This window comes from Crotalus tigris, unplaced genomic scaffold (genome assembly GCF_016545835.1).
Source record: "Crotalus tigris isolate CLP2741 ecotype Arizona unplaced genomic scaffold, ASM1654583v1 scf7180000017541.2806704, whole genome shotgun sequence".
In the NCBI taxonomy this organism is placed as follows: Eukaryota; Metazoa; Chordata; class Lepidosauria; order Squamata; family Viperidae; genus Crotalus; species Crotalus tigris.
In genome coordinates this window covers 2,302,982-2,328,446 of record NW_024096462.1, presented here as the reverse complement: position 1 = coordinate 2,328,446, position 25,465 = coordinate 2,302,982, and the positions used below count along the sequence as shown (strand labels likewise).

The window sequence follows — 25,465 nt, the reverse complement described above, 5'->3', positions numbered from 1 at the left end:
TTTGAGAATGCTTAGGATAAATGAATAGGCTTCCATTTTCTTGAACAAGTTGCCCTATTTATCTCCGACTGGACATTGTTGTAATCCTGTTTCAACAGGCCACACGTCTATTTCCATAGTCAACTTCCTGACTACCAGAATGGATCTTTAAAAGGTCTGCGGTTAAAATTTCCTGTACAGCTGCTTATATAGATTTATCTTTTTCATTACAAGCTGCTCTGCAAAAGTCATGCTGGTTACTGAAGCTCAGTTATGCAGTTTGCTCCTTCTTGCTAACCAAAAGCATCAAATGTGCTTTCCTCTGTTAGGCTGAAGGTTTTCCAGCTAGACTACTGCCCTCTCTAAACAAGCTTCAACTCTTTTATAACAAAAAGAAAGGCTGTATTAATTGTCAAAGTTATGTGATCTTCCCACTGTTGCCATTTGGATCGGACAGGATCCAAGAGGGAGTCAAGCTATTCTCTAAGGCACCTGAAGGCAGGACAAAAAGCAACAGATGGAAACTAATCAAGGAGAGAAGCAATCTAGAACTGAGGAGAAACTTCCTGACAGTTAGAACAATTAACCAGTGGAACAACCTGCCTCCAGAAGCGGTGAATGCTCCAACACTGGAAATTTTTAAGAAGGGACTGGACAGCCATTTGTCCAAAATGGTATAGGGTTTCCTGCCTGAGCAGGGGGTTGAACTAGATGACCTCCAAGGTCCCTTCCAACTTTATATACGCATCCCATCATCTCCACCTTCAGCACTGTGTGCGTTAATCAGTTTTCCAGCTTTGTGTGCACTAATAAATCATATAATTTTCATAAATGCATTTTTTTTAGTTGTGTTACATTTCAACACTTCTATGAAATGGAATGTAGTTTGCAAAGCAGGCAGAATGGAACAAAGCAGCAACACCCAAGATAAAAATCATATATTTTCTCCAATGCAAAAGAGGTTTGGGGTCCTTCCAAATATAAATCACCACTGCTGAGGCACTTAGAAGGCAAACAGTCTATTAAACGAGTTCTTCTCGCTATAGTTGGCTTACTCAGGGGTTTGCATAGACATGTTTAGGAGTCTCAAGAAAATCCACTCTCGCGAGCAAGTGTAAATTATCATGAACTTTTATGTAGAATATTTTTTAGCACACGCATACACAAACGCATATCTAAACTGCATTGTGTGTTTTTTTTTATCTATTTTTCTCCCCTATTTATTTTAAACTTACTATTTATGTTTCCTATGCTTTTAGAAGATGCTTTCAAGCTGTTCAGAGTCAATGACTCCTTGGTCATTGTCTAGCTTTTTATGACATTCAGGAGTTAATTACAATTAGCAGAACCCAATAATTCTGTAGCAGTGGTAGAAGCCAGACTAATCAGAGAGAAGACAGAGGAATGCAAGGTGAAAACACAGACTCCTGTGGCCTTGAAGCACTGCCAAGAACAAAATCAGCTTCGGGTTAAGGGGATTTTGCCCTTCATCAGTCTCTCTTTTACTTTGTTGGACTCCAGAGCCATGGTAATTTGCACAGAGTTTGCTAATTTTTTTAAGAAAAAGATAAATATCTGCATAAGACAACATATTCTTGTGAAAACAATGTGCAAAAGACATTGTATTAAAAGACTTTTTTGCAAAATATCTGCACATCTAAGGAACACCTGCAAACAAAAGTGTGCATCGTTGAAGCAATGTGTAATAAAATACAGGTAGTCCTCCTCTTACAGCCACGACTGAGCTCAGAGATTATGTTACTAAGTGAGAAATTTGCTAAGTGAGTTTTGCCCCATCTTGCGACTTTTCTTGCTACCTTTGCTAAGAGAATCAATGCACTTGTTAAATTAGTCACACAGCTGATAAGTGAATCTGGCTTTCCCATTGACTTTGGTTGTCAGAGGGTCGCAAAAGGGGATCACATGACACACACACCCAGGACACTGCAACCGTCGTAAATATGAAACCGTTCCCAAGCATCTAAATGTAAATCATGTGGCTATGGGGATGCTGCAACGGTCATAAGTGTGACAAATTGTCATAAGTCACTTTTTTAAGGTGCTGTTGTAAGTTCGAACGGTCACTAAATGAACTGTTGTAAGTACCTGTACATAAAAATGTTGTAAGTACCTGTACATACAAATGTGGTATGAACTTCAAAAAAAAACAAACCTTAAGATCTGAGAGCTTTCAAAAAAGGGGGGGGGGAACTGAAAGATACCAAAATTGACAAGTTCAACAGTTAAATTTGAACACTGATTTGCTTATAAAGGTTAAATGTAAAGGTAATTAAGATATATATAAGCTAAAAATCTATCTATGAATGTAATAAATATGTTTTTACTCAGCTGTAATAATAAAAATTAATAGCTTAAATATGAGATAGTAGATATTAAGAGAAAAAGAGAGGAAGTATTAAATGTTGAGCTAAGAGAAATTTTGGTTACTAAATTTAAGATATTTGGAAATTACCAGAAAATAAGAATATTATATTGCATTTTTAATTAGCTGATGTAAGATGGTGAGAATTCAAATAGATAAGACGTATATCCTGAACATTAGATCTTGTGATGAATTGTGATAAAGGGAATTGGGGTTATTTAAAACTTGGAAATTATAAATATTAAATGTTAAATTTAAATATTAATGGGAAACTAAAAATTGGTAAAAATTAACCAGGACATTGATTGTCTAAAAAGATTGAATGTTAAAACAACTAGGATATGTATAAACTAAATATTATTGAAAAATATAAGAAATTTATTTTTTATTTAATCGATATAATAAGAATTGTATTAATTTAAATATGAGACAGTAAATACCAAGGGGAAAAGAGAGGAAACATTTAATGTAATAGTTTGAGATCTGTACTAAAGATATTTATATGTTATTGAATTATTACCAACTCAGCTGCCATGTTGCTTTTCAAATATTTAAATGTAAAACTAGAAAATCAATAAAATTTTCTTTTAAAAAAGTCTCTTTTTTTAGGTGCTGTTGTAAGTTCGAATGGTCACTAAATGAACTGTTGTAAGTCAATGACTACCTCTACATACAAATGTAGTATGAACTTCAAAAAAAAACTCAACCTTAAGATCTGAGAGCTTTCAAAAAAAAAGAGGGGAAAACTGAAAGAAACCAAAATTGACAAGTTCAAGCTTTCCTTCCAACCTTCAGGAACATATATAAGGTGACCAACCATCCTCCTTTAGGGAGGACAGTCCTCCTTTTGTAAGTTCTGTCCTCCCTCGAAAAGTGTCCTCCTACAGTATGTCCTCCTTTTCGATATTTGAAGACTAATCTGCAGGGCTTTTTTTTTATCATAGAATGCCCAGAACGGCATTCCGGCACCTTTTTTTTGATGTTTTTTTTTCAACTTTTGCATGAGCTGTGCTACTCCCCCTATTGGCTTTCGAAAGCCAATAGGAATTGCTGCTGAGCGTGCCAAAACACCCAACCGGCAAACTTTGCACATGCAAGTTGTCTGCAGCGAAGGTGAATTGGCAGGAACTTAGCATCCATGCCTGCTACCCAACTACATCATCTCCTAGTTAGTTCCAAAGATACCGTGCTGTGGGAGCCGCGGGGCCCTCTCTACATGGGGCTGCGCAGGGTGGGCGGTGGTGCTGGCGGGGCGGCTGCAGGCGGGGTGTGTCGACGGCAGGCTGCCCCCCAGGGCTAGAGCTGGCGCAGCTGGTGCTTTGGGAGCTGTGAAGCCCGCTCTACATGGCAGGGCAGCAGTGCTGGCGGAGCAGCTGCGGGCAGGAGCACGGCAGGCAGTTGACCTTCCATAGGCCGAGCCAGTTTTTACAATATTTTTTCTTCAATTTATTTGTCTCCTCCTTTTCATTGTAAAAAAGTTGGTCACCTTACACAAAGTACAATGACTAAAATCATACATGATGGATTTCCATATGCCTGCGGTAGCGCAAATGCTGAAACCAAAACTTTGCTGCCACCACCACTATTTGCATTGTTTAATCCCGAGAGGACCCTTGACTGTGGTCTCTGGTGCATCGGTCTTGATGTCTATGCATAGTGATACCTTTTCTGTGAACTCAAGCGTCATGTAGCCAAATTCATCCCCCAACTGTCACTGGTTTACACTCCCAGCTGAAGGTCTGGATTTCAAACTTGACCAGGGATCTCAGTTTGAGGTGAGCCAAGAAGCAAGAGTCACTGGGGAAAGGCAAGCTGTGGATTGAAGGATAAACTCCTAAGAAAGCTTGAAAGTAAGACTGACAGCACAATTGAAAGGAAGTCAAGACCAAGGTCAGTCCCACAAAGTACACAGGAATTCAGCAGACACCAGGAAGGCCTTGTGGCTTATGGAGGCTTAACAGAATTAAGCACACACATAAACACCCGCCCAAGTCCTGCTATGCTGGCTCATCATAGTGGGGCAGAGGGCTTTCTTGGGAGGGATGAGCAAAGAACATTGAAAGTGTATATCAAGAGTATATCATCTTAGTAGAGACACCACCTAAGGCGTGAAGGTCTTCCTAGCTGCCCAGCTAAAGCAAGTAAACATCTATACTGGGCAGCAGTAATAAGGAAGATGCTGGAGGCAGTTGATCACTGGTGATAATGGCAAAGGCATTAATTCAGATTGGAATTCAGACTGGCATTAATTGAAAGAAAGCAGCAGTGAACAACTCCTGTACTTTTACCAAGAAAACCATGTGAATAGCAAATACAAAACAATTGACCAAATACTGCCAGCTGACGGGTTTTTCAGGTTGAGTGGCACTCAACTTGCAACTGAGGAAGATTTAAGGATCTTTGAGAGTGTTATTAATTATATGAGAAGCTTAAGGCCTTTGGGAGACTCAGTTGCTGATGTTGCCATGCAGAACAAGAAAATCTAAAGAGAGGAGTACAATGGGTAGATGGACATAAGAAGTAAAGCTCAACACAGTGAAAGGGCCCTGATGGCGCAGTGGTTAAAGTGCTGTATTGCATGCAAACTCTGACCACAGCCTAGAGTTCGATCCTGACGGGCTCACGGTTGACTCAGCCTTCCATCTTTCCGAAGTTGGTAAAATGAGGACTTAGATTGTTGGGGGCAATAATGCTGACATTGTAAACTGCTCAGAGAGTGCTGTAAAGCATTGTGGGGTGATATATAAGTCTGAGTGCGATTGTTATTGCTAAACAAGTACAAATTTGCTGAGGAATCAGCAAATCAAGATGTACAGGGTTTGGTCACTTTCAGCCAGCAAATCACATTGTTTATTATTCAGGACATGAAGAAGAAAGAAGGAACAGTGTTTGCTTGTATAGCTAGGAAGGGTATAGCAAGAATGGTACTTAGTTTCAGTGCAATCCATGACTGAAGAATATCAATTAAACTTGCAGACAATTATTTATTATATTTATTTATTTATTATATTTTTATGCTGCCCATCTCACTGTTATAGCAATTCTTTAATATGATGACCATCCAAGTTTATCCTCCAACCACTGATGCAGAAGAAGGGGAGGTTGATGCGATTTCCATTTGAAATCGACAGAATGTGTAAGCAAGATGTGCTGTCCATGATTGGAAGCTGGAATGCCAACACTGGAAATAAGTTTAAAGAGGAAAATGTCTGACTTGGGAAGCCAAAACGAAGCTGGATTCTGACTTACTGTATCAATTTCTGCCACTCCACTGATGCTGACTTCAAACAACCACAGCGACACCTCTCTACAGGGACATTATCAGATGGAGTATGTAGCAGTCACGTGGATAATATTACAGTAGTCTTTTTCACTTATAATGGCAATTGGGGCCAGAATTTCCACCACTGAGTGATGTGATCATAAAATGTAACTGCACTGCTGAGTGACAGCAACCCTTGCAGTCCCAGTTGCCATTGCTAACTGAATCCCATATGGTCATTAGGCAAGGCAACTTCTTGCCAGCTTTTCACAAGCAAGACAATGGAGAAAACAACCAGACATTGCAAGTCCCAGGTAGTTTGCAGGCAGACCGGGAAGCAGGTAAGGTATGTGGTGCTGCCAGCAATGTGGGAGGCTTGATGGTGCACAGGAGTACACAGAGGGGTGGAGGAAGCATTACAAGGCTTGGGGAAGATGTGAGGGAGGAGCAGCAAAGCTTGTAGAGGGTGAACAAAGTTGTGAGGAGGTGTGTGAGAGTGGAAGCAAGGCATGGTGAAGTTCAGAAAGAATGCACGGTCACAGAGCAGAGCAACTTTGCAGAATTAGGCCATTATATGCCCTAGAAATTGCTGAACTGTGCAGGTTTTCACCTAAATCAGGGGTGTCAAACTCAATTTCATTGAGGCCACATCAGCATTGTGGTTGCCCTCGGGGGGGGGTGCATGGATGTGGCCAGGGTGGGTGCAGCGTACTGGGTGGATGTGGATGGAGTGGGTGTGGCCTACTGGGTAGGCATGGCCAACTCTACATCATTCGCATCAAGGGTGCCTGTGGGGGCCTGGGCAGGAGTAGGACAGATCTGAGAGTCTCTGGCAGAAGGGGGTGGGACCAGGGCAACCGCCAAGGCATGGTCCATTTCTTCATTCCTCACAAAGAGTGACACCTCCCCAGCATGCACTCAGGGGGCGGGGCTGACACAGCAGGGGCTGGTTCTTTGCTGTTTCTCCTTGTGGAGCTAAGACTGAATGTGTTTCAGCATAGATGGCTACCACAAAATTGTACATTGGCTCTCAGCCGGCCTGGGCCAGGGCCAAGGCAGCGGGGGCCGTTCCCTCACTGTTTCCAGGATGGCTTTGCGGGCCACATGAAACCATTTTGTGGGCCACATCTGGGCCCCGGGCCTTGTGTTTGACATGTCTGACCTAAATTATCTAGGCAGGTGCTACAATATCCTATTTCAAATTTCCGGCAAGGCAACTAAATACAGAGCCACATATTTCTATTTCAAGTCCAGATTATTCTCAGCATCCCATATCCCTTTGAGCAAAATATGAAACAGGTCAAGATGGGGTCCTTCCTTCTTTCCCCCAAGTAGGCCAAAGTAGCTAGAAAAAGCAGCCAGAGAGCTTCCTGAAATCCAGGAACAGACTAACATTCCCAGAGGTAAGTTGATTGCGGAAGCTAACTGCCAAACTGGGCACTTGCAGAAGGTCAAGACAATGTAATGGATTGGTAAAACCCAGATTTTTATTATTCATTCTAAAGTTCATTTAATAAATACATCATAACGGTCACCATTAGAGTCAGTATAAGCCAGTGGTGGCGAACCTATGGCATGAGTGCCAGAGGCGGCACTCAGAGCCCTCTCTGTGGACACACATGCAATCACCCCAGCCCCACCTTCCCCCGCAGCCCCCTCCTTATCAGCAGCCCCCCCAGAGGAGAGTCACCCCTAGGTGCAGCCCGGGCAGACCAGTGCAGCCAAACACATGGCAGCTGGGCAGCAGATGATGCTGTGGGTCGCGGGCGGAGGGCGTGGCCACCATGGCACTGCAGGGCCACCTGGGCGATCTGCAGTGGCCCTGAGAGCAGACAGGGTGAGGGTGGAGCAGGGCAGGGTGGGCAGGGGTGGGTAGGCAGAGCGGGGCAGGCTGGGGGTGAGGCAGTTTTGGCCACTCGGTCTCTAAAAATTCGCTATCACTGGTATAAGCAATGGGATCATCTTGGAGGAAGAAAATAATTGATTTGCTTTTCAATTAACAGTGTTTGGGGGGGGGAAGCAATGGTTTACTCATTTCACTCTTGGTTCTGATGAACTGGGGATTCATATGACTTTCTCAAAATTTCCTGAAGGACAATGGGAGAACTAAGATCAAAGAATACAAGGGATGCCTTTCTTCAATCACTCCCAGCCGTTCAAATTACTGCTCTTGGTGTTCCAGTTTTGAGGAAGCAATCAGGACTGCTGTACATTAAGACTGCTGTGAAGTGAGCCTTCGGGTGTCCATAATGCTCTGTTGCTTTCCAAGGAGTTTTCACGCCAACTTGGCAGGACTTTGAAGCTGCTTCAAAAACTTCAGCTCAGCACCATTGAGGGTCGCCCTGACATTTGTTTTGCTGACATGGTCAAAGAGCCTGACAACCACAGATAAGCCCAAAGTGAAAAGCAAGATGTGCCATACACGGATGCCATCCCCTTTAATTTTTAAGAAGAAGAACGAAGGAGAAAAGCGCCTTCACGTTCACTTTCTGTGACTTCATTTGGGTGGAATTCTGAAAGTCCCGGTAGGACGCCCATCCCTAGCAAAGCTCCCCATATATTTTTTATTATTGCTGTATTGCTGCATTATGACCATATGCTTTCCTGAAGACTAATGAGTGCTGATTCCCTTTCATGCACACGAGGAAATGGCTGGAGTAAGCGATGCGTGTTAGTTTTATATTGCACCCAGGTATAAGTCACCATAATTTACACTGATTACATCAAGAGACCATCTGTTTGCTTCCAGAATGGCCATTCCTGTCACACTGATCACACCTGCACAGCAGCAGCATCACATCTGGTACATAAATTGCATCCTCAGGAGGCAGAAGTTTTATAACTCCTGGAAAACAGTACTTTCTACACTCCATACTATACAATTGCGTAGCCTTGAGTGCAGCCACCTGCCTTTGGTTCTGCCTAATAGTCCATGACTCACTCTGTTATTTCTAAGAAGCTTTCCAAGGGAATCTATGGAGAAGTCTGTTGTTGAATTGCCCTTCCAGAAAAGAAGTTCTTTCAAAGGTCTCACCGAAGTAGACACAACTAGTTTGGGGTCTAGATCTGCTCCCTATCAAGTAGGTAGGGACAGGCTGTAGTGTTTTAATGAAAACACCAAACATTCAATATGATGGGATTGAATGTGCATGTAACTATATTAAATATAATTACAGTAGTTTAAAAGAAAAGCTTGGTAAATGGGTCCCATTTAATCTTTTCCCTTCCTTCATATTCAAAATTATAGTAATAATTTGGGTGATTTTCTTGGACTTGCAAGGCTGTTTTCCACAGCTGAAGCATGAAACTTGAGAAAAGGCACTTTTAGTTTGAGGTGTTCCTGACTGGTTCCTACATGCACAACCACACGTGTTCCAAATCACAATTTGTCCTTTGAACCTGAGCCCTTGGGAAACGAAGTGGCAACAAAGAAATAAAGGAAGCAAACTTGGTGGGGGGAAGGTTATTTGAAAAAAAAAGGATAATTTCCAGATGGCAGGTAAAAGAGATGTGATCAACATCACGGCAAAACTAAATTAAAACAGAAGCCCAAGCATGACAGCGATCAGCAGCATAGAATAGGAAGCTGAAGAGTGAAATACAAGGTTATACCTTGAATATGACGATAACTTGGCTGGGATCTCTGTCATTATGATGATTGCCATAGGTGGTTGATTGATCTTGCTGGCTAGAGATAGATCTACATTTTCTTGCCATGTAGAATTTTCAAAATGAAACAGGTGTTCAACCCAACTCTACCTGCATTCATTCAGCACTGCAGAAAAAGTACTGATTACTTTGATGGGTGGTGGGTGGTGGGTGAGCTTCATTGGGACCTAGAAATTGGGAGGACAGACCTCTTGGTCTTATTCGACACAGCAGCTTTTGACTGTTGGAGCTTGAAGTCTTTCTATGGGCGTGTGAGAGTTCTTGAGAGTAGAAACTTTATAACAGAAAGATGTTGCATTTACATGAAATACATTACAGAGATAAGCAAAGGCTAACACAGTGATGATGGACCTTTGGTCCACGCGTCAAAGGTGAGACCACATATTTTGGGTGACACACTACTGTTCACTAACACCTGACAACTATTCTTAAAAGCACATCATTCTCAGATAATTTTTGAAGACTGCAAACACCACATAAGAATGCTCTTGCCTTTAAAAATTATGCAAGAACAGGGCAATGTTTTTGCATGGACTTGGCAGGCTGCAGAAAAGCATTATCCAAAGCTGCTTCAGGAATTGTCCAGTAGCTTTAAGATATCTGCTTATCCTCTTGACTCTAATCCAGCACCCTCCTGGTTGGTACGTTCGCTTTATTCAGGATTTGGACTAATGCAGAAATGCTCGGCTTTGTCATTGTGGCTCAGTACTGGAGCTTTCCAATGAAACCCTACATTTTGTCAGTCTTAGGCACAGGATCACTATTTGCAGTTTATTTTGGGAAGTCGGTTTCCATGCGCACACTGGCTTCATTGGTTTCAGTTAGCTTAAGTATTCAGGAAGCTCTTTTATCTTTGGTCTTTGACTGAGGGGATAATTCTTTTCACTCTCTATCTGGATGCCAAGGTCATATCTCTGCTTTCATCTCTTGTGCCTTGTTGACATTCTTTGCTAATACTTAGCTATCCTTATCTTAGGAACAGATGACAAAACCACCCCGATAAGTGAGAATTCATGTTCCCCTGTCAATTCTGAATCTGGGATAAAGCAAGGATCAGCTTTACCTTCCCAAAGCTACTGCTTAATAAAGCCACATATGTTGTTTAAAATCTCACTGGTAACTGACTGTTTTCACTGTGCAAAATATGTGTCTTGGGCAATACTGTGTGATTGTGAGGATATATTTGTTTCCACCTGCTGTGGTGACATGCATTGGCCGACAAGTAACCTGGTTCTAACAGCTTGTCACTTTTTCTTTTCTTTTTTTTTCCAGGTTCATTGGCTCAGTTCTTGGCCTTCATATAACACGCACACCTTGGCTAATTCAGGCAAGATGTCAACTTCAGTCCTTTGGGTCAGTCTTCCAATTACCACATGGGTCTCTCTGCTCCATCACCAGATGCCATTTGGTTGCATCATTTCTCTGGTTGCAGATTTCTGCTGCTTCTGTTTTATCTTCTGCACAGTTTAATTCAAGAAGTCCATTTTTTCTCAAAAGTGACTTTCTTGAGCAATTCCCAAGTGTCGGCTATAGAATAATTATTGCTTTTTAATCTTACATCATATCCTTTCTCTGTAATGTATTTTACTAAGAGCAGAACGGACTCCACGTAGAATGCATCTTTACTTGTTAAACTGAACACCTCTCCTTTGCTTAATGCATAACAGAGCCTCCCTTATTTTTTCCATTTGTCAAAATTGCAGATTCCTGCTCACTCAACTAAATGACCTCTCTTTCTCTTTAATGAAATTAGAAATTGGGGAAGAATCAAATCAGATGTTATCTGGTAATCTATTTCTCACATTTGTTGCCATACAGGCAATTGTTCATTTAGCGACTGTTTGAAGTTACAACCGCATTGAAAAAAGTGAGTTATAACCGCATTTCACACTTACGACCATTGCAGCTTCCCTATGGTCACATGATCAGAATTTGTATGCTTGGCAACTGGTTCATGTTTATGACAGATGCAGTGTCTCAGGGTCACGTGATCACCTTTTGTGATCTGCTGATAAGTCAAGTCAGTGGAGAAGCCAGATTCACTTAACAACCGTGTTACTCACTTAACAGCTGCAGTGATTCACTTAACAACTGTGGCAAGAAAGGTCGTAAAATGGGGCAGAATTCACTTAACAAATGTCTCACTTAGCAACAGAAATTTTGGCCTCAATTATGCTCATAAGTCAGACTTCCTGTATTTCCTTTCTGGCCTCTACATAGCACTAACAGGAGTTGTCAGTTTTGGAATGCAGTTTGTATTTATTTTGTCCTCCTTTCCAAGGCCAATTTACAATTGAACCAAGCCACTGCAAATGAAACATTCACTTTCTTTTCTTCTGGCCTTACAAGCAGACTCTTGATTGGGAGCTACATCTGATTTTTGAGACTAATAAGTGAGCCTAAGCCAGGGGTAGGCAACCTTGACTCTTTTATGACTTGTGGACTTCAACTCCCAGAATTCCTGAGCCAGCCATGCTAAGGGGAAAGGGAGAGGTTTCCAAGCTGAGCCATGCTGGCTCAGGAATTCTGGGAGTTGAAGTCCACGAGTCATAAAAGAGCCAAGGTTGCCTAGGCCCTGGCCTAGGCCCTAGGAAATAAGGTAAAAGGAAGTGAACTCAGATCAGCATTCTCTTCAACAAAGAGCAAACAAAAGGATAGACAAAGTCAGGATGCAGTAAACTCTCAACTCTCTATCTCTATATTGCTGCTTGCAGAAATGAATACATTCAGACCCGCAGCACTTCTTCTATCCTCATCATCCAGGACTATCATCAAGATAGATTACTCATAGATAAAGGTTAGTGGGCATTTGGCGCAGTGGTTAGAATGCAGTATTGCAGGCTAACTCTGCTCACTGACTCAGCCTTCCATCCTTCCAAGGTTGGTAAAATGAGGACCCAGATTGTTGGGGGGCAATAGGCTGACACTGTAAACCGCTTAGAGAGGGCTATAAAGTATATGTGCTATTGCTGTTCAAGTGTAGTAATACTTCATACAAATGTCCTAAATACATAAATAAACATCAAAAATCTCCGTTCCACCACAAGTGGGCTCCTCAACATTAGAAAGTATTCTAAATCACCATCAACAGCAAACTTTCTCAGAAAATCATCAGTATTTCCCAAAATAAACAAATAAATAAACATTTAACTTCTGAATAAGGTTGATACTTTAAATGTACATGACCCTGGATATTTTTTTTAACATCAGATAGTAATATTTCTTTTGCCAGCATTCCTCATCTAACTTTTTCATAGACTTGATATACTCAACCAGCTAACACTTTTTTAAAAAAATAAATAAATCACTGACCTGCCATCTTTCTCACATATACACTTTTTATTCTTTTCTTATGATGATTTTAATATAATAGATTAATACACATAGTAAGTGTAAATACAACTGTGATAGTTGATTTTATGTATTTACTTATCAATCAATCAAATTTCTATATGACTCATTTCAGCTAGGTGACTCTGTGCGTTTACAGCAAACAGTTGTATTGTCTTTGGGAAAATGGGGTCAATATGTCTTCAAACTACCACGCTGAAGTCACCACATCATAGTTAATGCGTTGGATACAGGCTGGGAAGATTCAGATTCAAGTTCCCTTCTAACTGTGGCAGTCCTTGGGTGATTTTGGATTACTTCATAGTTGTCATTATGAGAATAAAAGGAGGAACACACCCATATATGCCACCTTTTACACCTGGAGTAAGTTTGAAATTTAATGGTTGATAGATAGCTATTTTGTGCCATATCCGTGCCACATGGGATATGGTCAAAAAAGTGAAGATGGCAACTACACATAAAAACCAGAATGGATCTTATAGCATAGCAGCTATCCGGATTTTCTTAACTGCACCTGGGGACACCTCTGCCCTGCCATCTGCCCCAATTCTTCTTAATTCTCTTGAATCTTTTTAGTGTACCACCATAACTATCCCACTCAGATCAGCTGTACATTTCTGTTTCCCTCTTATAGCAGCCTTTGAGCTTTCCCCCCTAAAAATCTAGAATCTTCCATTCTTGGACTCAGATCATCATCTAAGACAGTGGTTCTCAATCTGTGGGTCGGGACCCCATTTGGGGTCGAACGACCATTTCATGGGGGTCGCCAAACAACGCAGTCCGCCATTTTTCCCCCCTTTTCCTTAACTGTGCTACTCCCTTTTATTCTATTGGCTTTTGAAAGCCAATAGAATAGACTCTCTTGAATAGAGTCTAATTCTATTGGCTTTCAAAAGCCAATAGGAATTGTCCAGGCTGTCTCTGCCCTGCTGAGCCCGCCAAAAGTCCCATTCTGCAAACGGTGCTGCACCAGTTGAGTAGTCCTCCACTTACGACCGGCTGAGTAGTCCTCGACTTACGACAGGTTGGGGGTCACGGCATTAAAAAGGTTGAGAACCACTGATCTAAGATGTTTATTTTTCCAAATAAAAGAGAAAGCATACTTCAGTAATGGATTGTAGGAATAACCATGTGGAGCTGGAAGAAGAGCTGTAATGGTCAAATAAAAGAAATTTGAGTCCAGAGCAGTAATGTAATTTGAGAAAGCATCTCAGACTTAACCCTCCCTACTTATCTTAAAGATAAAGGGAGGGGGGAGACAAATTGAGACTTGTAAAACTCTGTTACCGTAACCTTATAACAAAAGTAGTATCAGAATTCATAACTTTGGTTTTTTAGACTGGTCTACCTCAAAGGGTTGAGAACTTCTAAGGATCTCCTGGTGTAGACATGGAATTATTTATTCCCCAATGCATTTTATGGCCTTTTATTTTTCTCGGTAGATTATGAGGTTGGCCTCATAAAACATTGCTTCCCTTTTTGACTTTTGCAAAATAATTCTCCACACATTTGGTGGATAGTTAAAGATTACATGCCCAATAGGACTTTTTCTCCCTATTTAAGGACATATAACAAATGAACGTGTGAATGGCCAAGGCACTTATTGTTTTAAATTCTGTCATATCTCTCCAAGGACTCTCTCTTTATTTATTATTTGCATGAGCCAAGCAGAGAAATATGTAGTGAAAGTTTCCACTGAGCAAAATCTTTTCCAAGTAGGGTACTTTCCCACTGCTTTCCTAGTTCCAGCTGCTGAGATCATAAATATTAGACTCATCAGTAGGTTGATTGCAAATATTCAGCAAATTTCTTCTCCAAAGGCTCATCCATCTTTCTAAATTAAAGTTTTTGCCAAAGTTTTGGGTGTGTTACATGTGGTACATTTTTGTTGGTTACTTTAAGTCAGTGTTTCTCAACCTTGGCTGCTTGAAGATGTATGGACTTCAACTCCCAGAATTCCCCAGCCAGCTTTTTGAATTGAAGTCCACACATCTTCAAATAACAAAGATTAAGAAACATTGCTTTAAGTCAGGGATGTCAAACTCGCCGCGTCACATGACGTGTCGCAACTTTTTCCTCATTGCCGGAGCTGGGGTGGGCGTGGTTTCAGCATGACACATCCAGTCCACAGGCCGGCAGTTTGACACCCCTGCTTTAAGTCATCAATTTATCTTCAATTTCTGTTTTTCACAAAAGCACCATGAAGTGTACAAGTGTGATGACGATCAGGAAATACTTCAGATTCCATCCTATTTGAGCTTTTGACTGGTTCTACAGGAGCATTATAGCCCAACAACATGTCAGTTGGTTTACTCTTAGAATGCATGATGCATACCCCAACTTCACTTTCTTTCATCTCCTATTTCTCCCATGTCTGAGATATGTGTAATTTCAATTCATGTGACAAATACAGTGCTGTACTGTCACAGGTCTATGGAGCAGCAGTTTGATTTTTGGAAAATCACCAGCTTCACACATGAAAAGAGTTCCAATATACTGTAGGTCCTGCCCATGTAACATGTTTCATAATAGCCTGCTGTTTATCTCCTTTTTCTTGTCCACCAATAAAATTAGGGGTAAATAGATGTGTCTACTCTTTTCACTCTGTTCTGTATCAAATTTAATCTGTAAATTTGAAAAGTACTCTACAATATATAAATATGTGAAATGTGTGTTTCAATAAATATTTAAGTACAATTTCCCCTCAAAATGCTTATTTAAGGAATATAGATATCTCCATCAAGTTTAGAAATCAGGGAAATCTACTGGATCCCTCAATGCTAGGCTGCATGCCAAGAGGTAGCTGAATTTCTATAGAAATTTGTAAGGATGTTTCAAATAACATTAATAAAATCTCATCAAATGAAAATCTCATCAAGTACATGCATCAGACAAAAATCCCTCCCCTTTAAGTGGGGAGTAGGCTAAATTTTAGAAGATTGGATTGGACTTACTAGCTACGTTTTTTTTTTCTTCTAACATTTAAAACATTGCATGATGCACAGGACTATGGATTTCTTTGCTGAAGCACTGTGAATCCTTATGGAAGCCAACAGTAGCACCTGCAAAGGGCTTTCTCTGCTACAGATATTTTTGCTAAAAAACATGAGCTCTACAGTAAAGATATTTACCAGCATGCTCTGAAGTGCAACTGAGGTGATCATATGTTGAATATTCCACAGTGATAAGACTTGAACTAGAATCAGATCATTGAATCCAAGGGTCAAGTGAACAAGCTTCCAGGTGAAATGGCATAATATATCCTCAGCTGCACACTCATTTGTAGAACTGAATTCTACAACTCTAGAATTGTAGAAATTGTAGAATTGAAGCACTTGTAAGTCTACATTTACATTTCGGTTTTGAGCTTTTTGAGAGTTGTCTAATATCTTCATACTAACAAGATGGATTTAGAGTATATTTTGAATAGCATACTTTTGCATGTTTTTAAAGTATAGTCAACTGGGATAAATAGATGTCATGCTTTTTGTTTCTCTAAACTGGCAGATGGAATCTGAAAGAAGCATCACAAATTCAGCCTAATCCTTTCCACTCCATTTCCACTCCAAATTACAACAGTAGTGAAAAAAAGTGATTTATGACCATTTTTCACAGTTATGACCTTTGCAGCATCCCCATAGTCATGTGATCAAAATTCAGATGCTTGGCAATGGGTTCACATTTATGACGGTTGCAGTATCCAAAGGTCATGAGATCAACTTTTGCCACCTTCTGGCAAGCAAAGTCAACGGGGAAGCCAGATTCACGTAACAACCGAGTTACTAACTTATCAACAATGATTCACTTAACCACTGAGGCAAGAAAGGTCATAAAATGGGGCAAAACTCACTTAACAATAGAAATTTTGGGCTCAATTGTGATTGTAAAATGAGGACTACCTATAGACATGGCCCAAGCAAAACTTGTTTTGCTGGAAACAGTAACTGCAGAAGGGCAAAGTTGGGAATATCATTCAGAACATGGTTGCATTGGTCGGTATGAAAGCCAATGTCTCAAGTCACCCATTCTCAAAGCTGAGTTATAGGCAGCTATTGGCAATAAACCAAGAACTGAATCAGAGAGTTCAAGCCAAGAGATGCTGAGAAAAAGCACAACCAAGTTGGGAAAACCATTTTGCTCACGAGCTCAAAGAGCAAACTTTTTAGAGCCCTTCCTAACCAGGATGAACCAGTTGCCAGCATGGATGGATGAGGCCAGACCAGAATCTGAGAACATTTCTAACCATTCCAAACTGTAATTCCAATAGCTGATACTATAAGGAGGCAGAAGAGACAGTGGTTACACCCCATCGTTCTGAGCTTCCTCCTCTTCAGACCAGTTGCTACTAACCTGTACATGATCTCCCACGTTACAGCTACTTTGTGCCCCCAATTCTTGGGGAGGGGGCCTATCTCCATCACAGCTGCCTAAAGTCGTGAGGATCAATGCTTCTCCAATATTATCATATAAGATCACAATTGTGTATATATTTGTCATCTCGGTGATGATGATGATGTCTTCCCTTTCAAAACCATGCCTTGAAGCAGGATGCCTTTGTAGAGGGACCAAGGGAAAGTGAATAGAATTGAGGATAATAAAAATCTGTTTTAGCTTCAAAGCACCTATCCCTTGGCCACCCCACTACTTGATACGTGAAGGACACCACATTCCAGCCCTGACAATTATTTTCTTTGGAATAATTTCTAAAGCCATTTCTCTTTCATCCAACTAAATGAGAAGTGATGGAAAAAAGAATTTCTTGTCTGATCCTAGACTTAATAATCTTTCCATGTCGTACCTATGAGATTGCATGCTTGATAGGGAATTTCTTCCATAATGATCACTCCTGAATAATACCAAGGTCATCAAACACATCTCTCAGCCTAATCGTTATTTTTTAAGATACTTTATGCACTTAAAATACTTTAAACTTCAATTTTAATAAAGCCTTCAGAGAAAGAACTTGGTGTAGTCCAACAAATAATTCTTCCATCTCTCAAATTGCAAAGGCATTTGTGTAGAAATTCCTGGTAGATTTTTTTTTTTTTTTTGCCGTATTGTTTTTACGACTAAAATAAAAAGAAGCAGGAGAGTTTCTAGGAAATATTTTGCTCAAGAGTCCACCAAATATTTCCTGAGCAGTGATTGAATAAGGAAAAGCATCAGCCTTCCTCTCTCATTTAAACTGTCCTTCTATTGCTTTTCCTTTTTTGATGCTCATCATGATCAGCCTGGACAAACGCTGTCCTGTGTAAAATTATCAGTGCTCTCTGCTCTGTTAAATTCTCTGAGCATGGCAAAAATGCTCCAATTTTTTATTTTTATTTTTTAAAAATCTGCTTTCTCTCTTTCCCGGAATGAAAAACTGCCTCGCCCACATACAAACACGGCCATCCAAGAGAATCACTCATGGACAGTTTCTTGTATGAACTAGAAAGGGTCTCTCATTAGAAATGTCTTGGCTGTGGGGAGCAAGGGTAGAAATTAAAAACAGATGGACTCTATTGTCAACAAAAAACCCCACCACCACCACCATCTTCCTTTCTAATGAAAGACAGCCTGGACAAGACATCTATTTCAACAGAATATCAAATCCTTAATCTTAACCAGAATTTGCCCAATCTGGGTCTGGTGCTTTGTAGATTTTTGGAATCTGACTTTGGCATCTCTTCCCCCCACCCCACCCCACCCCCCAATTCTCCTGCTTAAAGAAAAGCCCAAAAGGGAGAAATACAAGGCTCAACTGGACACCTTTCATGTCAAGGCTGAGCAGCAGGCAAGGCACATTTTTCAAAGGGGAAAAAAGGGGGAAGGCTGAACTGCAGCGCCAGATGTGCAATTAAAGGACCCATCGGTGGAATCAAATGCAGCCACCTCTCTCCCCATAAGCAAGAGAAAGGTGCATGGGTAAAATCTGTCTGGGTGACTGCATGCATGCCTGTACGAGAGATTCGTCGCTCTTCTTCACATTAACATGAGATAGAATGTTAACCAAAAGTGACCGGATTAATTCAGCAAAACCTCCATCCTTGCTGGTTTCCCCTGACGCCACATCAAAACTCCTCTGCAAACAGTCCACGGTGGAATTGCAAAAAGAAACGACGACAGCAAGGCTCCCTATCCTCTTGCTTTCAATGAGAGCATATTTAAGCCCTTACCTCTGTAGCAAAGCCCAACTCTCTGGTCAGCGTAGGAAGGCAGCCGTGGCCGTCTAGATGAGAGCACTACTGTACAAGTGAGGCTCTCTGACTGTCTCTAAACCCCACAAGCCCAGTTCACGAAATTGCACTCTCTCCTTGGCCCCTCCCAAAAGTTAGTGCTAAGTGAATACATATCCCTGATGTTTAGAATTGGCAACCAGTGGCCAGCATTGTCCTCAATTTATTCTAAAAAGCAGCCAATGGCTTGGCTGCAGCCAAAGGTGGGGTCAGCCAGCCTAAGAGATGCCTGTCATTCTCCAGGCATATTCAGGAAGCTGCTCATAAAAAAAAACCCAAAAAAACCAAGACCTAAAAAAGCTCTGAAAATTCATATAGGCTGCCAAAATTGTCTTGTTCCATGCACTTTTTTGGTTATCCTTCCCAGGGCCTCTGAAAGTAAATTCTCTGTCAAGAACAATCATAAGAAATGTTAATCTTGGAGAAAGAGGCTCTCTTCTTAAACAGAAATGGAGGTGCTCAAAAAAAATTGAAATACATTTAAAAACCTGGAGGGAAAGAGAGAGAGAGAGAGAGAGAGAGAGAGAGAGAGAGAGAGAGAGAGAGAGAGAGAGAGAATGGATCCACGTATTTACCGATACTTTCATTCTGGAGAGAATGCAGCGGAATAACAACATCAAGCAAAGCCATTTGCCACAAACAAAATAGAAACCACAGTATATTTTGGAAATGAATACCAGATGTTTTTAAAGAATGTCCTTTATCATTCAGAATGGGAACAAAAGGGGAGAGGAGGGTGCAAAAGTTGGCGAAGCTGACTCTGAAAACATTCTGGGGTAGGGAACAAGATTTTCTATTTGCTTGTGCAACTTTAAACATTCTCCTCCCCCCTCCAAAAAAAACCCTCTTGGTTGTTTCTCATGGCATATACACTTTTAGAAAACATATCCCTGGTTATAACATATTTAGACACATTATTAGGACTATCTATCTATCCATCTATCTACAGAATAACAAACTTGGAAGGGACCTTAGAGGTCTTCTATCCAGCCCCCTCCTCAAGCAGAAGATCTTATACCATTTCACACAAATGGCTGTCCAATCTCTTCTTAAAAACCTCCAGTGATGAAGCACCCAGAGCTTCCAGAGTCAAGCCATTACACCAGGGGTCTTCAAACTTGGCCCTTTTATGACTTATGGACTTCAACTCCCAGAATTCCTCAGCCAGTGTGCCTGACTGAGGGATTCTGAGAGTTGAAGTCCACAAGTCATAAAAGGGCCAAGATTGAAGACCCCTACATTACACAGATTAATTTTTCTCACTGTCGGGGAATTTCTCCTTCATTCTAGGTTGGCTCTCTCTTTAATGATGTTCCACCTGTTATTTCTTGTCCTATTGTCGGGTGATTTGGAGAATAAGACAATTCTTTTTATTCCTTTTTATGCTCAGCTGAGCAAGGGCCATAGTCCAGGACATTTGTATAAAACTATGTGCCTTTCCACCCTAAATATCTGGATCTGCAGCCAGGTAAAAAAAGATGGGAAGGAGATGGTGAGGGAGAAAAGCATGCAATTCTTCCATGTGACTGAACAAAGTACTGTTAGCCAATGCAGAATTTCCAGCCTCCTATTCTGCAGAACAGGGACTTTATGCATGCAAAAGAGCGGGTGGGGGGGGAGAAACAATAGTTCTTTGGGGGGGGGTTGTTGGTTCTCCAACCACAAAGCATGATTATTCCATGAGATCCAAGAACAATCATCTCAATCATCCAGGTCATAGTTGTCCCAAAGGTGCTTTTTCCAATAGGAAACTGCACTTTCTTGGTTTTTTTCTTTGAAAACAATTCACTTCTCATCCAAGAAGCTTCTTCAGAACTTTAGGACCATAAAACCAGAAGAATGATATCTGCTGCTTTTCTTTTTATTCTCTTGCCATCCAAGGCAAGACCCAGTGCTACCTTCTAGTAGCAGGGCTCTAATCTCAAAGAAATAACACTCCTTGAGATTGGAGAATTGGTCGCAAAGGTCTGCCAGCCCCCCAAAAAAACCTACTTCCTCCATACAGAAGTGGTCTCTGGAAATCCTCTTCTCTCTACAACATGGGGAAGAAGATAGCGGAAACAAAGTCTACAACTCCTGCGTTGAAGCTCTGGTCTACTTTATTATGGACATGCCAACTGCAGGGCTGAAATGAAGCTGAGGGCATCAGAAATGAGAGAAGAAGAAAATGGGGGAACCAGGGAAATGAAGTGGAGGGATGAAAAATAGATAGATAGAAGAGAGAGAGAGAGAGAGAGAGAGAGAGAGAGAGAGAGAGAGAGAGTAGGCAATCTGATTTGGGCTGGAAAGTATTCACACTGTGGACCAAACACCCAAAAAGACAACCCCAGCCGAAAAGACAGAAGAAAGAAATGATACATATCATCATGCTATTTTTAAAACCAGAGACACATTATTATTATTATTATTATTATTATTATTATTATTAATAATAATAATAATAATAATAATAATACAGTTGGAAGGGACCTTGAAGGTCAACAAGTCCAACCCCCTGCTCAGGCAGGAAACCCTACACCATTTCGGACAAATGGCTGTCCAGTCTCTTCTTAAAAACTTCCAGTGTTGGAGCATTCACCACTTCTGGAGGCAGGTTGTTCCATTGGTTAATTGTTCTAACTATCAGGAAGTCTCTCCTTAGTTCTAGGTTGCTTCTCTCCTTGATTAGTTCCCATCCATTGCTTCTTGTCCTGCCTTCAGGCGCTTTGGAGAATAGCTTGACTCCCTCTTCTTTGCGCAACTTACAAATATACAATATCTTCACAAAATCGAGCAAGGGAGGCATCAGGCTTTTGTTCTCTTTGTGGAGATAACAATCCAGGCAAAGTAGTTTGCAACTGCCATCATACCTTTGACTTTGGGGATGTAATCTCTGTTCATCTCATGGATTTGCAGAAATGCAAGCGACTGCTGCCTTGAACCTTCCACGATCCTCATTCCCCAGCCACTCCAGCAAGTGTTTGTTGCAGCTGAACCCTTTTCTAAGAGGTGTCCATAACATCTGAACAGATCTCTGTGTGATCATGGATCACAGACACTCACCAGCATTTGGATGAAATGTGTAGCTGCTAGAAATATAACTAGAGACTTTACATTTGGCGGGGGGGGGGAACTTGACACATCACTCTATTTCAGTTGGAAGCCAGACAGCCATAGGTGAGTGGATCTTTAACCCAATCTGTCGGTGTTTCCTCAATGAAATGCAAATGTTAAGAGGTAGGATCGGAGTGCCAAGCCTGAGAAATGATCATATGAAAAATGAATTCTTGTTAAAAATAAAACAGCAAGAACAGGTAGTCCTCGACTTATGACCACAATGGAGCCCAAAATTTCTGTTGCTCAGCGAGACAGTTAAGTGAATTTTGCCCCATTTTACAACTTTCCTTACCAGAATTGTTAAGTGAATCCCTGCAGTTGTTAAGTTAGTAACACAGTTGTTAAGTGAATCTGGCTTCCCCACTGATTTTGCTTGTCAGAAGACCACAAAAGGGGATCACGTGACCACTGGACATTGCAACTGTCATAAATATGAGTCAGTTGCCAATCATCTGCATTTGGTCACGTGATCATGGGGATGCTGCAACGGTCATAAGTGTGAAAAACAGTTATAAGTCATTTTCTTCAGTGCTGTTGCAATTTCCCCACTGTCACTGAACAAACTGTTGTAAATCGAAGATTAACTTTATCATCCAGCCAGTTTGATGATTTAGAGGTACTTAAATTAGATGGAAGCAAACCATAGTAATGCCATCTTTTCCCAGTCAGTTGAGAAAGTATCAAAGATTAACCCTGAATTGGTTGATTGGTTGAAAATCACTCTGCCTGGAATCAGAGGCTAGTGAAGGTAGAAATTTTGTATTTGAGAAATTTATATTGAGAGATATCTTTATTAAACTGGTTATTAAAAGTTGGTCATATTCATTGAAGAGATAAAACTGGGTCTGTCTGAACCATTTCAAAGTCTGATGCTATTTCAAGAGTTCACAGAGATATGATTTTGCAGCTGTTTTTTTTTAAATATTCCTGTTGAAATCCTCAGAGGAATGGAGGCAGGACCAACTTATTTTTTAAAAAAGAAGTACACCCTTTTGGCCAGGAAATGTTGCTCAATTTTGATATTTATACATTCCCTCCATACCTAGACCGCTAAGCATCAGCAAGGGCTTGGCCAAGGTCCTTCTTTCTGATATTTATTTACTTAGGCCAAGAGAATAATTTTCTTGAGAAAACTTTCATAATGTAATATTTTTTTCCCCTTCTTTCCATGGGCAATCTAAAATTAGATGGTCCAGACAGGATTTTCTGTTTTGCTTTGGGGTTTTTTATGTTTTTTATTACCCTTTTCTAACTTATTCCTCTAAACACTCTTAAAGCATGGTCCCCAGCACTCAACGGTATACTTTAGCTCAGGCGTCTCCAAACTTGGCAACTTTAAGACTTGTGGACTTTAATTCCCAGAATTCCCCCACCAGCATAGTTGGCTGAGGAATTCTGGGAGTTGAAGTCCACAAGTCTTAAAGTTAGCAAGTTTGGGGACCCCAGCTTTAGGTGAACTCTCACCAAAGCAGAACAAAGTGGAATTATTTCCTCCAGTGATTTGGAAATTGTACTTTGGGAATTCTGAGAGTTGAAGTCCACATATCTGAATGTAGCCAAGGTTGAGAATCACTGGCCTAAATGAAGACTTTTGTACTTGTCTCTGTTAAATTTCATTTTGTTACTTCAAGTTTTTTTTTAATTTGATTTGATTCCTCTTTTTCGGTGCTTCATTTAATTTGTTTTGTTTAAATACTGAGAAGACAACTTTGTTCTTCCCAACTCTATCTATAGCAGGGTGCACAACTTTGGATGGGCTACTCTCACCCTTTGAGTGTTGTATTGGGGTCACACACCAATACATGGAGAAAACCAAGACAAAGAAATGGATGAGTCTAATTTGATTTAAACAGAATTAAAACTGTATTAACGATACATCACGGGGCAGCAACTCACTAATTGCTGCTCTTGAAAGCTAAATAGGGTTAGAACTGATTAATATTTGGAAGGGAGACTACTTGGGTTGTATCTAGACCAGACATGTCAAACTCATGACGTCACGTGACATTGTGCAACGTATTGGCACGGTTTTGCCATTGCCGGCAATGGGGTAGGCGAGGTTTCCGGATGACGCGTCTGGCCCACGGGCTGGCAGTTTGACACCCCTAATCTAGACCGTAAAATCAAGCAAGAAAGCAGCCATTTTCTGAAATGGTATAGGGTTTCCTGCCTGAGCAGGGGGTTGGACTAGATGACCTCCAAGATCCCTTCCAACATTATTATTAGTAGTAGTAGTAGTAGTAGTAGTAGTAGTGTTGTTGTTGTTGTTGTTGTTGAAAAGGAACTCCTTTCTTTTCCCCAAAAATGATAGTGCTATGTTCATATATTCACTAAGCATCAAATTCCACTAAAGTCTTTCCTTTTTTAATATCATTACTTTCTGCATTTATATTGTTTGTGCCATTAAAAATTATGCCTTAGCTGCAACTTGTATGTTTCTTGAATGAGAAGTCTGCAAGACACCATGCAGACTTTCTCCAACCAGTTTGGTCTAGTGCAGTGGTTCTCAACCTGTGGGTCGGGACCCCATTTGGGGTCGAACGACCATTTCACGAGGGTCGCCAAACAACGCAGTCTGCCATTTTTTTCCTCTTTTCCTTAGCTGTGCTATTCCCTTTTATTCTATTGGCTTTTGAAAGCCAATAGAATAGACTCTCTTGAATAGAGTCTAATTCTATTGGCTTTCAAAAGCCAATAGGAATTGTCCAGGCTGTCTCTGCCCTGCTGAGCCCGCCAAAAGTCCCATTCTGCAAATGGTGCTGCACCAGTTGAGTAGTCCTCGACTTTTATCTTCATACTTACAGAAACCAATGGAATAAATCATACATTGTAAACCAAGCCATAAGCAAATGTATTGTCAGCTGTGAACTTTGCCAATGGAATTTACCTGGAAAATGGAGTCTAGCAAACAGAGTGTACGTATAGAATTAAATATAATAAACTTTGAGGACCATAACTATGAATATTCTTTTTTCAACTCTCTTGGTAAATGTGGATTAAATCCAGAGCTATAAATAAGTTTAGTATGACAATTTATTGCTTGTCAGAATTCCTGCTGTCATCACAGTTAACCCCCCCAAGGAACTTCTAGAAAAGTGTTTCTCAAACTTTCCGCACCTGTGGGCTACTAATAAATGCAAGAAAATGTGGAGACCACCCAATTAAACAAACACCCCTCATCTTTAATGCTTTCATCTTCAAAAGTATAGGAGTTCATGTCTTTTGACAAATCAAATGATTGTGTGTGCCTTCCCATCCCCTCTATTTAAAAAAAAATGACCTAACTTAAACTAAATTCCATTCCTCAAAGCTGTAATCGAAAATAAAATATGGTAAACATCTGTGAAATACTGGTGGTCTATAGGCCATATTTTGCAAATCACTTATACTTGATTTTTTTAAGCTCTGAGCAGGCCAAACCAGTACCAGCTTGGCAATCTTTTGACATTAATAGTCACATGGTACTTCGGTTATCTGCAAGGTAAAACTACCTTTAGAATTTCTCGC

The 25,465-nt window shown here is 40.7% G+C and overlaps 1 protein-coding gene across 6 annotated transcripts in view; it reads right to left on the bottom strand.

The window, feature by feature from the left end:
* Nucleotides 1-19,009, bottom strand: part of CALD1 (caldesmon 1) — a 201,478-nt gene extending 182,469 nt beyond the window's left edge. For 3 of the 6 annotated variants that reach the window (XM_039368434.1, XM_039368751.1, XM_039368597.1), the window contains exon 1: nucleotides 18,803-19,008. The gene's annotated coding sequence lies outside the window, so the exon portion shown is untranslated. Of the gene's footprint in view, nucleotides 1-18,802 lie in introns of all 6 variants that reach the window. The other 3 variants (XM_039369009.1, XM_039369092.1, XM_039368920.1) reach the window with 2 other exon arrangements.
* Nucleotides 19,010-25,465: the final 6,456 nt, after the last annotated feature.